The sequence below is a fragment of the Cervus canadensis genome, chromosome 14 (genome assembly GCF_019320065.1).
Source record: "Cervus canadensis isolate Bull #8, Minnesota chromosome 14, ASM1932006v1, whole genome shotgun sequence".
In the NCBI taxonomy this organism is placed as follows: Eukaryota; Metazoa; Chordata; class Mammalia; order Artiodactyla; family Cervidae; genus Cervus; species Cervus canadensis.
Window position 1 is genome coordinate 38,769,854 of NC_057399.1, and position 15,668 is coordinate 38,785,521.

Here is a 15,668-nt window from a genome sequence, read left to right on the forward strand (position 1 = left end):
ATACACATGCTAGTGACCCACACATACTCTTATGGACAGAATAATTTGTATGCTAAATATTCCTATAAAAAGAATAGAAAACAAAATAATCTATTCCACTACATTTTGATAAATATATTGCCTATACCTGGTTACATTTTAATCATTAAAACAGTGCATGTCAGTGGCCATATATGAGAATGTTAATTAATTCTGAAGTAAATATTTCAGTATAAGCACAGAACACTACTCGAAGATGATGGAGGAATAGGATGGGGAGACCACTTTCTCCCCCACAAATTCATTGAAAGATCATTAGAGTGCTGAGCAAATTCCACAAAACAACTTCTGAATGCTGGCAGAGGACACCAGGCACCCAGAAAGGCAGTGCATTGTCTTTGAAATGAGGTAGGGCAAAATATAAAAGGTAAAAAGAGAAATAAAAGAGTTAGGAATGGAGAGAGGTCCCAGGGAGGGGGTTGGAAAAGAGGAGAAGTTTTCAAACACCAGGAAACCCTCTCACTGGCAGGTCTGTGGGGAGTTTTGGAATCTCAGAGGGCAACATAACTGGGAGGAAAAATAAATAAATAAATAAAACCCACAGATTAAGTGCCTAATGGCAACTTCCAGTGGAGAAGTAGCCCAGATGCTCGCATCTGCCACCAGCAAGTTGGGGCTCAACAGGGAGGTGCGGGCTGCATTGCTTAGGGTAGGGACCTGGCCTGAATGCCCTGAGGACAATCTGAAAGAGCTAACATGAGATAGCAACCCAAACTGTGGGATAGCCAGAGAGAGAGAGAAAGGGAGAGAGACAGAGAGAACTTTCCTGTGAAAAGCTCTAACCAAAGGCACAGCTGGGCCCGCTCACAGAACAAAGGACTGAGCGAATACCAGAGGAAAGCTAGCCAGCTGTGGACCGGCCCATCCTCCACTGGAGGCAGGGAGGCAGGCCAGCGACAGCCAGAGCTGGAAAGGGGCAATCACGGCCCCAGAGATGGCATCCTCTACCAAACTGCAAGCAGGTTCCCAGTTGCTAACCAAGTCTTCCTGGTATCCTGGATGGTTGACATCCACCTGGAGGTTCGCAACCAGAGATCAATTCCCCCGAGGCGACACACAGCACACCTGAGAGGGTGCTCCCGCTGCGCACCGAGGAAACCGAGCAGCTGGGATGGGGGAGGTGAGAAGATGCACCCCCCCCCCCAACCTGGAGAGAGTGCCCTCCCCAAGCACCTGGTCTCCTAAGCTGCTCGGACCTGGGAAGGCACAAAACGCAGGCCCAACCAAGTGTGCGCCTTGGTGGAGTACCCGAGAACCTGAACCTGAGTGGCTTAGACCAGGGAAGTGCACGCAACCCAGGGCCCACTTTATACAGTTCTGCTGCAGAGCAACCTGGAGCCTAAGCAGTGTAGACTGGGAAAGCACACGTGCCCTGAGCAGGGGGCAAACCCAGTGTGGCCGAGACACTGTAAGCACTCCCCACACACGCCAGTGATACTTGTTTCCAGTGTTCCTCCTTCCGACTTATGACTGAACAAGTAGCCTAAATAAGTGACCACCTCCGCCCCCTTGTATCAGGGTAGAAATTACACACAGAAGAGACCTGCAAACAGAAGAAGCTAAAATAAACAGAGGGAACCACTTTGGAAGTGACAGGTGCAACAGATTAAAACGCTGCAGTTAGCACCGACTACATTGGAAAGGGCCTATAAACCTTGACAAGTATAAGCTGGAACAAGGAACTATTTGAAACTGAACTGGCCCCACACTGCCCACAACAGCTCCAAAGAACTTTCTAGATATAATGCTACTATTATCATTTAAATTTTATTTTTACTTTTAAGTTGTTTATTACTCCTTTAATTTTCATGTTTATAATCTACTATTCCCTTGCATAAAAAAAAGCCGAATTTTAAAGCAAATATCATATATATTTTTTAAATAATTGGAGTAACAGGCAAATTTGACCTTGGAGTATGGAATGAAGCAGGGCAAAGGCTAGTAGAGTTTTGCCAAAAGAATGAACTGGTCATAGCAAACACCCTCTTTCAACAACACAAGAGAAGACTCTACACATGGACATCAACACATGGTCAACACCAAAATCAGATTGATTATATTCTTTACAGCCAAAGATGGAGAAGCTCTATACTGTCAACAAAAACAAGACCAGGAGCTGATTGTGGCTCAGATCATGTACTCCTCACTGCCAAATTCAGACTTAAACTGAAGAAAGTAGGGAAAACCACTAGACCATTCAGGTATGACCTAAATCATATCCCTTATGACTATACAGTGGAAGTGTGAAATAGATTTGAGGGACTAGATCTGATAGACAGAGAGCCTGATGAACTATGGACGGAGGTTCATGACACTGTACAGGAGACAGGGATCAAGACCATCCCCATGGAAAAGAAATGCAAAAAGGAAAAGTGGTTGTCTGAGGAGGCCTTACAAATAGCTGTGAAACGAAGAGAAGCGAAAAGCAAAGGAGAGAAGGAAAGATACCCCCATTTGAATGCAGAGTTCCAAAGAATAGCCAGGAGAGATAAGAAAGCCTTCCTCAGTGATCAATGCAAAGAAATAGAGAATAACAACAGAATGGGAAAGACTAGAGATCTCTTCAAGAACATTAGAGATACCAAGGGGACATTTCATGCAAAAATGGGCTGAATAAAGGACAGAAGTGGTATGGACCTAACAGAAGCAGAAGATATTAAGAAGAGGTGGCAAGAATACACAGAAGAATTGTACAAAAAAGATCTTCACGACCCAGATAATCACAATGGTATGGTCACTCACCTAGAGCCAGACATCCTGGAATGTGAAGTCAAGTGGGCCTTAGAAAGCATCACTACGAACAAAGCCAGTGGATGTGATGCAATTCCAGTTGAGCTATTTCAAATCCTGAAAGATGATGCTGTGAAAGTGCTGCAGTCAATATGCCAGCAAATTTGGAAAACTCAGCACTGGCCACAGGACTGGAAAAGGTCAGTTTTCATTCCAATCCCAAGGAAAGGCAATCCCAAAGAATGCTCAAACTACCGCACAATTTCACTCATCTCACACGCTAGTAAAATAACGCTTAAAATTCTCCAAGCCAGGCTTCAGCAATACATGAACCGAGAACTTCCAGATATTCAAGCTGGTTTTAGAAAAGCCAGAGGAACCAGAGATCAAATTGCCAACATCTACTGGATCACCGAAAAAGCAAGAGAGTTCCAGAAAAACATCTACTTCTGCTTTATTGCCTATGCCAAAGTCTTCGACTGTGTGGATCACAATAAACTGTGGAAAATTCTGAAGGAGATGGGAATACCAGACCAGCTGATCTGCCTCTTGAGAAACCTGTATGCAGGTCAGGAAGCAACAGTTAGAACTGGACATGGAACAACAGACTGGTTCCAAATAGGAAAAGGAGTATGTCAAGGCTGTATATTGTCACCCTGCTTATTTAACTTATATGCAGAGTACATCATGAGAAACCCTGGGCTGGAAGAAGCACAAGTTGGAATCAAGATTACCGGGAGAAATATCAATAACCTCAGATATGCAGATGACACCACCCTTACGGCAGAAAGTGAAGAGGAACTAAAGAGCCTCTTGATGAAAGTGAAAGAGGAGACTGAAAAAGTTGGCTTAAGCTTAACATTCAGAAAACTAAGATCATGGCATTGGTCCCATCACCTCATGGGAAATCGATGGGGAGACAGTGGAAACAGTGTCAGACTTTATTTTTTTTTTGGACTCCAAAATCACTGCAGATGGTGACTGCAGCCATGAAATTAAAAGACCCTTACTCCTTGGAAGGAAAATTATGACCAACCTAGATAGCATATTAAAAAGCAGAGACATTACTTTGCCAACAAGGTCCGTCTGGTCAAGGCTATGATTTTTTCAGTGGTCATGTATGGATGTGAGAGTTGGACTGTGAAGAAATCTGAGTGCCGAGAAATTGATGGTTCTGAACTGTGGTGTTGGAGAAGACTCTTGAGAGTCCCTTGGACTGCAAAGAGATCCAACCAGTCCATCCTGAAGGAGATTGGTCCTGGGTATTCATTGGAAGGACTGATGCTGAGGCTGAAACTCCAATACTTTGGCCACCTCATGTGAAGACTTGACTCATTGGAAAAGACTCTGATGCTTGGAGGGATGGGGGCAGGAGGAGAAGGGAATGACAGAGGATGAGATGCCTGGATGGCATCACTGACTCAATGGGCATGAGTTTGAGTAAACTCCGAGTGTTGGTGATGGAGAAAAGCCTAGCATTCTGTGATTCATGTGTTCTCAGAGAGTTGGACACCACTGAGCGACTGAATTGAACTGTGATTTTTTTTTTTAATATTGTACTTTTGAGAGTCTAACCTCTACTCTAGATTTTTTATCTTTGCTTTTTGGTATTTGTTATCAATTTTGTACCTTTAAGAATCCAATCATCAAGACACATTTTTACTTAGGATTGTGATTACTGGCTTGATTGCGCTCTTCCCCTTTTGACTCTCGTTTTTCTCCCCTAGATCACCTCTAACTCCTCCCTCTCCCTTCTCTTCTCTACACAACTTTGTGAATCTCTTTGGGTATTCTGGGATGTGGAGAACACTTAGGGAACTGATTACTGGCTATGTCGGTCTCTCTCCTTTTGACCCTCCCTCTTCCCCTCCTGATCACCTCTATCTCCTTCCTCCCACTTCTCTTCTCTATGTAACTCCATAAACCTCTCTGGGTGTTCCAGGCTGTGGAGAGCACCTAGGGATTTTACTATGGGCTAGATTGTTCTCTCCCTTTTTTAGTCCCCCTCTTCTCCTCCTGGTCACCTCTATTTCCCTCCTCCCTCTTCTCTTCTCCATGTAACTCAGTGAACCTTTCTGGGTGTCTCTCACTGTGGAGAATCATTTCTCCATTAACCTAGATGTTTTATCATCAGTGCTGTATGAATGTTTACTGTAAGAATAAGGCTGAAAACAGGAAGCAGGAGGCTTAAATCCAAAACCAGAGAATACCAGAGAACTCCTGACTCCAGGGAACATTAATCGATAAGAGCTCATCCAAAAGCCTCCATACCTACATTGAAACCAAGCTTCACCCAAGAGCCAACAAATTCCAGAGGAAGACATACCACACAAATTCTCCAGCAATGCAGGAACATAGGCCAGAGCTTTAATATACACTCTGCCCAACGTCACACCAAACCCGTAGACATAACAAAAATCACTACTGTACACTTCATTGCACTCCAGAGAGAAGAAATCCAGCTCCACCCGCAAGAACACCAACTCATCATCCCTAACCAGGAACCCTTGACAAGCCACTCTTCCAGCCCCACCCACAGGGAGGAACCTCCACAATAAAGAGGAACCACACACTGCTAGCATACAGATATGCCACCACAAACATAGAAATCTAAACCACCAAACCAAACAAAAGAGGAGGAGATAGGAAGTCTACATGAAAAATAATTCAAAATAATGATAGTAAAAATGATCCAAAATCTTGAAGACAAAATGGAGTTACAGATAAATAGCCTGGAGACAAGGATTGAGAAGATGCAAAAAAATGTTTAACAAGGACCTACAAGAAATAAAAAAGAGTCAATCAATATTGAATAATGCAATAAATGAGACCAAAAACACTCTGGAGGAAACCAGCAGTAGAATAACTGAGGCAGAAGATAGGATAAATGAGGTGGAAGATAGAATGGTGGAAATAAGTGAAGCAGAGAGGAGAAAAGAAAAAAAAGAATGAAAAGAAATGAGGACAACCTCAGAGACATCTGAGACAATGTCAAATGCCCCAACATTCAAGTCATAGGAGTCCCAGAGGAAGAAGACAAAAAGAAAGGCCATGAGAAAATGCTTGAGGAAATAATAGTTGAAAACTTCCCTAAAATGGGGAAGGAAATAGCCACCCAAGTCCAAGAAACTCAGAGAGTCCCAAACAGGATAAACCCAAGGAGAAGCACTGCAAGACACATATTAATCAAAGTAACAAAGATCAATCACAAAGAACAAATATTAAAAGCAGCAAGGGAAAACAACAAATAACACACAAGGGGATTCCCATAAGGATAACAGCTGATCTTTCAATAGAAACTCTTCAGGACAGAAGGGGATGGCAGGGCATACTTAAAGTGATGAAAGAGAAAAACCTACAACCCAGCTTACTGTACCCAGCAAGGATCTCATTCAAATATGATGGAGAAATCAAAAGCTTTACAGACAAGCAAAAGCTGAGAGAATTCAACACCACCAAACCAGCTCTCCAACAAATGCTAAAGGATCTTCTCTAGACAGAAAACACAGAAAAAGATGTATAAACTCGAACCCAAAACAACAAAGTACATGGCAACGGGATCATACTTATCAACAATTACCCTAAATGTAAATAGGTTTAATGCCCCAACCAAAAGACAAAGACTGGCTGAATGGATACAAAAACAAGACCCCTATATATGCTGTCTACAAGAGACCCACCTTAAAACAAGGGACACATACAGACTGAAATTGAAGGGCTGGAAAAAGATTCCATGCAAATAGAGACCAAAAGAAAGCAGGAGTAACAATACTCATGTCAGATAAAATAGACTTTGCAATAAAGGCTGCAAAAGGAGACAAAGAAGGACACTACATAATGATCAAAGGATAAGTCCAAGAAAAAGATACAACAATTATAAATATATATGCACCCAACATAGGAGCACTGTGATATGTAAGGCAAATGCTAACAAGTATGATAGGGGACATTAACAATAACACAATAATAGTGGGAGACTTTAATACCCCACTCACACCTATGGATAGATCAACTAAACAGAAAATTAGCATGGAAACACAAACTAAGTGACACAATGGACCAGTTAGACCTAATTGTTATCTATAGGACATTTCACCCCAAAGCAATGAATTTCACCTTTTTCTCAAGTGCACACGGAACCTTCCCCAGGATAGATCACATCCTGGGCCATAAATCTAGCCTTGGTAAATTAAAAAAAAAAAAAAAAATTGAAATCATTCCAAGCATCTTTTCTGATCACAATGCAGTAAGGTTAGATGTCAGCTACAGGAAAAAAAAAAAAAAAATTAAAAATTCCAACCTATGGAGTCTAAACAACACACTTCTGAATAACCAACAAATCAGAGAAGAAATCAAAAAAAGAAATCACAATATGTATATAAATAAATGAAAATGAAAACACAACAACCCAAAACCTATGGGACTCAGTAAAAGCAGTGCTAAGGGGAAGGTTCATAGCAATACAGGCTTACATCAAGAAACAAGAAAAAAGTCAAATAAATAACCTAACTCTACACCTAAAGCAACTAGAAAAGGAAGAAATGAAGAACCCCAGGGTGAGTAGAAGTAAAGAAATCGTAAAAATTAGGGCAGAAATAAATGCAAAACAAGCAAAAGAGACCATAGCAAAAATCAACATAGCTAAAAGCTGGTTCTTTGAGAAAATAAATATAATAGACAAACCATTAGCCAGACTCATCAAGAAACAAAGGGAGAAGAATAAAATAAAGAAAATTAGAAATGAAAATGGAGAAATCACAACAGACAACACAGAAATACAAAGGATCATAAGAGACTACTATCAGCAACTATATGCCAAAAATGGACAACTTGGGAGAAATGGACAAATTCTTAGGAAAGTATAACTTTCCAAAACTGAACCAGGAAGAAATAGAAAATCTTAACAGACCCTTCACAAGCAAAGAAATTGAAACTGTAATCAGAAATCTTCCAGAAAACAAAAGCCCAGGACCAGACAGCTTCACAGCTGAATTCTAACAAAAATTTAGGGAAGAGCTAACACCTATTGTTGGGGTCCTTTAATGGACCAGAACCTTGTGGTACGGAGTCAATGATAAGAAAGTGAAAGAGAGAAAGAGAGAGAGAGAGACAAAAAAGACCCGGGGACCTAAGCTCTGATGGAGCAAATGTGCTTTAATGATTTTTCTATGAGTATATATAGGCTGCAGTATAAGAAACTTCTTTCGGGAATGATAGGAGATCAGAAAACCAAATGTACAGCAACCATTACCAAGGGAACAAGGGATAATGTTAGTCACAAGGTCAGGAGACAATCCGTATCTCAAGAAAGGGGAAGGAGACTAAGCTGTTTTGTCCTAAGGAGAATGGTTACTAAAGGAGACTCATGCTTGCCTCACACAATGACCTCAGTCCCTGGGAGCAGCGTGCTGTTCCGCTTGAAGAGGGACAAAGGACTCATGAGAGACAGCATGTAGGAATCCTCCCGTCAAACATTCCCTGACAACCTATCCTACTCAAGCTCTTCCAGAAAATTGCAGAGGAAGATAAACTTCCAAACTCATTCTATGAGGCCACCATCACCCTAATATCAAAACAAGTCAAAGATGTTACAAAAAAAGAAAACTACAGGCCAATATCACTGATGAACATAGATGAAAAAATCCTTAGCAAAATCCTAGCAAACAGAATCCAACAATGTATTTAAAAAGATCATGCATCATGACTAAATGGGCTTTATCCCAGGGATACAAGGATTCTTTAATATCCACAAATCAATCAATGTAATGCACCACATTAACAAATTGAAAGATAAAAACCATATGCTTATCTCAATAGATGCAGAGAAAGACTTTGACAAAATTCAACATCCATTTATGATAAAACCCTCCAGAAAGCAGGCACAGAAGGAACATACCTCAGCATAATAAAAGCGATATGTGACAGACCCACAGCAAACATAATCCCCAATGGTGCAAAATTGAAAGCATTTCCCCTAAAATCAGGAACAAGACAAGGGTCCCACTCTCACCACTACTATTCAGCATAGTTTTGGAAGTTTTAGCCACAGAAATCAGAGAAGAAAAAGAAATAAAAGGAATCCAGATAGGAAAAGTAGAAGTAAAACTCTCACTGTTTGCAGATGACATGATCCTCTACATAGAAAACCCTAAAGACTCCACCAGAAAATTACTAGAGCTAATCAATGAATATAGTAATGTTGCAGGATATAAAATTAACACACAGAAATCCCTTGCATTCCTATACACTAACAATGAGAAAATAGAGAAATCAAAGAAACAATTCCATTCACCATTGCAATGAAAAGAATAAAATACTTAGGAATATATCTACCTAAAGAAACAAAAGACCTATATATAGAAAACTATAAAACACTGATGAAAGAAATTTAAAAATGACACAAATAGATGGAGAAATATACCATATTCATAGATCAGAGGACTCAATATAGGGAAAATGGCTATTCTACCCAAAGCAATCTGTTGATTCAATGCAATCCCTATCAAGCTACCAATGGTATTTTTCACAAAACTAGAACAAATAATTTCACAATTTGGAAATACAAAAAATCTCGAATAGCTAAAGCAATCTTGAGAAAAAAGAATGGAACTGGAGGAATCAACCTGCCTGACTTCAGGCTATACTACCAAGCTACAGTCAAGACAGGATGGTACTGGCACAAAGACAGAAATATAGATCAATGGAACAGAATAGAAAGCCCTGAGATAAATCCACACACCTGTGGACACCTTATCTTTGACAAAGGAGGCAAGAATATACAATTGAGAAAAGACAATCTCTTTAACAAGTGGTGCTGGGAAAACTGGTCAACCACTTGTTAAAGAATGAAACTAGAATACTTTCTAACAGCATACACAAAAATAAACTCAAAATGGATTAAAGATCTAAATGTAAGACCAGAAACTATAAAACTCCTAGAGGAAAACATAGGCAAAACACTCTCTGACATAAATCACAGCAGGATCCTCTTTGACCAATCTCCCAGAGTAATGGAAATAAAAGCAAAAATAAACAAAAGGGACCTAATTAAACTTAAAAGCTTTTGCACAATGAAGGAAACTATAAACAAGGTGAAAAGACAACCTTTAGAATGGGAGAAAATAGCAAACAAAGCAACTGTCAAAGAATTAATCTCAAAAATATACAAGCAGCTCTTGGAGGGATTGGGGGCAGGAGGAGAAGGGGATGACAGAGGATGAGATGGCTGGACGGCATCACCAATACAGTATACTAACGCATATATATGGAATTTAGAAAGATGGTAACGATGACCCTATATGTGAAACAGCAAAAGAGACACAGATCTATAGAACAGTCTTTTGGACTCTGCAGGAGAAGGCGTGGGTGGGATGATTTGAGAGAATAGCATTGAAACATGTATATCATCATATGTGAAACAGATCACCAGTCCTGGTTCAATGCATGAGACAGGGTGCTCAGGGCTGGTGCACTCGGATGTCCCTGAGGGATGTGATGTGGAGGGAGGTGGGAGAGGGGTTCAGGATGGGGAACACATGTACACCCATGGATGATTCATGTTAATGTATGGCAAAAACCACTGCAATATTGTAAAGTAATTAGCCTCCAATTAGAATAAATAAATTTTAAAAAATAAATAAAATGAAGCACAAAGAATATACTCTTTAAAGAATTTTGTTATAAAATGCTTATTTATTTTCCATTCTATGTTTATAGTAATCTATTCTGTAATAAAATAAGAGTTGGGCTATTTTGTCACAGGAAAATCATCATGAACAAAATGATCAATTTCTTTACCTCATCTAAGGATATTCTTCATAAGTATGACTAAATTATTGTTTTATAAATAGCTCTAAATTAGACCTTTGAAATCAGCAGTGTAAACCAAATAATATGTTTTTCCTATCTGATGGGTTTTTGGTATATACATCTAACTCATCTTATATTAAATAACCAAATAAGAACATTCTGAGATTCCACTGTAGCTAGAAGATGTGTACTAATATAGTAAAGAGAGCAGTGTTGCTGTAAAGAAGGGGATTCATTTTAAGTCTGAACTCTGTGCAATAAGAAATAAAGAGGGGAGAGAGAGAGAGAAAGGGAAAAAGAAAATCTCCCATTGGAGACTATGAACTCCATAAGTGACAAATTATACCTCAAATGAGTTTTACTTGCAGACACTGAAAATGCTCTCAAATTGTCCCCATAATGTTCAATTAAAACTAAGTAGGAAATGTAAACTTTGAACAAAATACTGCAAAATACTTGAGCAAGAAGTTGGAAGGTGGAATTTTAGGTCCAATGATAAATATACTAAATCATACCTAATGGTAGTAACATTAAATATAAATGGATTAAACACTCCAATTAAAATACAAAGATAATCAAAAGGGATTAAACTACATGATCTGACTACCTGCAGTCCACAAAAAACTCATTTAGATAAAAAAAAATAGTTTGAAAAAATGAATAAAAAAATAGAGTGTCTTTATGTATCAGGTAAACTAGACTATAAACACATGAATGTTATTAGAGACCAAGGGAAATATTTAGTAATTTTAATAATAAAAGAGTCAATTCATCAAAAATTAATAATTTTAAACATATAAGCACTGATTAACAGAGCCGTCAAAGTAAAACCTGATGTAATTGAAGGGAGTAAGATACAGTTCAACAATAAAAGTTGGAAAGTCAGTATTCTGTTTCAATAATGGTTAGAACAAAGTAAAGAACAACAATGAAATAGAAGACTTCAACAAGATTACAAAAAAAAATACAGCCAACATATGTGTAAGATGCCAGCCACCCAAAAGCAGAATGCAGCTTCTTTTTAAGTGCATCTGGACACATGCCAAGACAGACTATATGTTAGATCACAAAGATGCATATCAATAATGTGAAAAAACTGAAGTCATGCAAAGTATGTTTTTCAACTACAATAAAATGAAAATAAAACTCAATTATGAAAGGAAATATGGAAATCTACAGATATTTGAAAACTAAGCAACACCATCCAAAATAAGAAATGAATCAAAAAAGAAATCATAATGGATATTGGAAAAATAATTTAATATGAGTGAAAAGTATAAAGGAAGACATACCAAAGATTATGAGATAAAGCCAAAGAAGTTCTTAGAGGGAAATCCATAGCTGTAAATGACAATTATTAAAACAGGATCTATAATAAATTAACATAAACTTTTACCTAAAGAAAATAAAAAAATAGTAAGGTAAGAAATAATGAAACATTTCCAGAAAATTCATAATATATTTGAAAAGAACCTACTGTATGACAATAATAAAACAGCCAATAAATTGAATTACCTAGAATCAGAATATAGCATCTGGTTATAATATTTAAAATTTCTTCCACAGGATCTAGTTAATAAGCTTGAGTAGGTATAAAATGACTCAGATTCTTGCACAAAAAGGAAACTACTTTAAATAGAAAAATGATAAGATAAGTTATTGTTTCAGTTATGGAAATTTGTTAGATATTAGGGAGAAAAGACTGAAGAAATTTTGAAAAATCTGCAATTAAACCAACAAACCATTGATGATAAAACATTTTCATGACAAAACTAATTATGTGAAATGAGACTCTGCTCAATTAATGCTTCAGATTAACTGTTGTCTCCATAGGTTTCCATATTGTATAGGGAATATTTTAAGAGAAGAATTTAATGTTTCTTTTAATTAATCAAATAATTATGTGATATAGATTAAAAATACTCATTCACTGTTTTATTTAGCAGATTCTATGAAAAATATTATTGATTCTATTGTTACTATCATTCAGTATATATGTACGGAGATCACTGTGAGCTTATGAAACTGCTTAAAGAAATAGAAGAAAATTAGTTTAAAATTTAATGTTCTTTGCCATATGCATCATTTATGTTCAGGAAATATATTATTGTACTTTTAATGTCTGTTTAAGTTTACTTTGAAAGAAATGGAATGCATGTAAAAGAATACTCAATAACCAAAGAAAATAAATAGCAGTATGATTAACTTTTGCTCCATGTCTTCATGCTGTTTATGAATAAGCTAAATATAGAACTATAGAAATGGAAAATCTTTAAAAATAACTTTAAAAATTTAAGTTGAAATTAAAAGTTTTTATGAGCAAAAATATAAAAATTATACATTTGTAATGAATCAGTACCAACTGTATTAAGTTGGCTGCAAAACTAAAATAAAATTTGAAGAACATATTGAGATTCAAAATTTAAATTTGTTTTCCAATTTATTGAAGACTTTTGAATTTTATCTAAATAAAAATAGGTGACAAATGTCATGGCCCATTTTATTAGACAAATATAACATTAAAAATTTGAAATTCATATAGATATGTAATTATTTAAAAATAAATTTTAGTATTCAATTCAGTTATTGAATAGCCAGTGAAAATGTTCTGTACAAAGTGAGGTGTGCTGTAAGTGTAAAATGTATGTCAGGCTTCAAAAGTATATGAATATAAAAACATAAAATAAATCACTATTAATTATAAATGTTAGAAATGATATTATTTTGAACTATTAAATTAAGTAAAATATATTGCTAATATTAATATCATCTTTTTGTTTTTAGTTTTTTAATATGCCACTAGATAATTTAATATTTCAAATGTGCCCTGCAATATATTGGAGGGTTTGGTATATGAGATGTATTTTATTTCTTTTCTAAAAGTTATTTATATATTATTGATTATTATCTTCTTTAAGTGTCACCCATACTCTCAATTATTTCTTGAAAAGTTGTTAATATTATTTTGGTAAATTTCCCTATACATTGTCCTACCTGGATTTGGATATAAATTATCTAAAACAAGTGAATTATATTATAAGGTCATTTCAAGAATCCTCAACTTTGATTATCTCAAAAAGATGTTAGTTCTATATTTTAAATATCCTTGATTATTCTCTTTGACAAATAATACATTTCAAAGTGGGAGCTGAAAATTTGCAGTCATTTATCTGTTATAAAACTCCATAAACTTCAATTAGTTTTTTGTTTTCTTTCTTACTCTGAACAGAACATTAAAAGCATTTGTTGTTATCATCAGCTTTCTTCACAAGCTTCTGCCTTTAAGTTTCTTGATGCAAATTTATAAGCCTGGGTCATTCATATTTGGTCCTTAGTCAATGATTCTCTTTCCATTTTTGAATGTGTAATTGTTTTACTTCTGAGTTTTTCATACCTGGTTTATAAGATACCACTTCCAGTCTTAGACTTCTTAAATAGTACTCAAAAGTGTATATTAAAGGAAATATAATGAGCTTAAAGGAAAACTCCTGGGTCAGCTAGGGACAGACTATCCAGTGAACTGCAAGCAGTGATTTTAACTGAGGTTCTAGATGTTATTGTCTTCAATATTTTCATACATTTCTACCCTGTGATGGTTAATTTTTTTCATCTTGTCTATGCTATAGTATCTTCTATAGGCTAAAGTATTTATTCTTTTTCTCTGAGGAACTCTGAATGGTCTATTTCCCCCGTAGAAATAAAAGTATCTAATTTGCTCTCCTTTTGGTAAGAGAAGATAAGAATAGAAATGTTGATTGTCATATAGTATTTCAGTTTTTGTGATTTGAAACACTTTTTTTGTTGTTGTTGTTCTCAAAATGGTTTTGTTATATTGAATTCTTGAAATTCTGTCTGTATAAGATGTATTAAGAGCAGTACTTGGAAAATATGGTATTATAAACCAAAACTATTTGGTTTATAAAAGGTATGCTAAAAACCCCTCTGAGTAACAGAATGTTTTTGGAATGAGGTAAACTCAATGCCATAATACAGTATTCATTCTTTTAGGATAGAATTTATTCTTTCATTTTTGTATTAAAATATGCAAAACTCTCACACTTGATAGTTTTAAGTTTTCAAATTAAAAATTGCTGTTGTCTCAATGAAGAATCTGGTAAAGCACACTCATCATGTCAAGATCCAACACACTAAAATTTCAAAATGCAATTCAAATGCTCCATTGAGCCATTGATTTCTCTATAGTGCTTCACATGGTGCATGGAGCACAGAGTAGTGATATATTTGCATCTGCATATGTATTTGTGCTGTGAACAAGCCTGTCAGCAATATACTAGCAGACAATGATAACTCAATTGATTTTCAAAGAGTAAATGAAAAATATGTACCTAAACCAATATAACACATAGTAAAGAAAGTATGAGACAGGTTTATCCTAGTGTTAAAAATCTTTGAAGTAAACACAAAATTGTTAAGTGAAATCTGATTAAACACTAGGATCAAGGCTCATAAAATAAGAAAACTCTGAAGCAAAGGGAATCTCTGGAAGATTGGCATGAATAGGCTGAAATGGAGTGGAATCTAACTTGGAGTTGAGCCTGATCGATTCAGTTTCATGAGGGTCAGTTATTATTTCTGCTATAGAGTGGGGACAAAAATATAACAATGGCAAGACAACTTTGAATGTAAATGAGAGATGAGAGAGTGCCATCTCAAGGTTAATTTTCTGGGTAAGAAACAGATCGCCTGTGTACTAAGAATTAACTCATCACTCTTGGGACGCTCAAACCCTGCATAATTCAAACAAAGGGCTAGCCTTTGAATAACTCCTGTGAGATCAACTCTGAACCCTTGGAAAAGGTTCTGGTCAGAAAGTGTCTTTGTATACCTAAGAGCTTAGGCCACATCAGATAGTTTATGCCAAAAAATGTTTTTTAGAGTGAGCATCTGTCTCTGTTCACTAGAGGTCCTGTTTCAAACAGTATCAGTTTGACCTCTGTGAGGTAGAAGATTGGAGACTAAGTAGCTAAGTTCAGTTACATGAGCACTCTAAGATTTTGAATGACCTCCAACAATTTTCCTGGACACAAAGGCTTGAATGAGTTCCCTGGTTGGAAGCACTAACTCAGTGC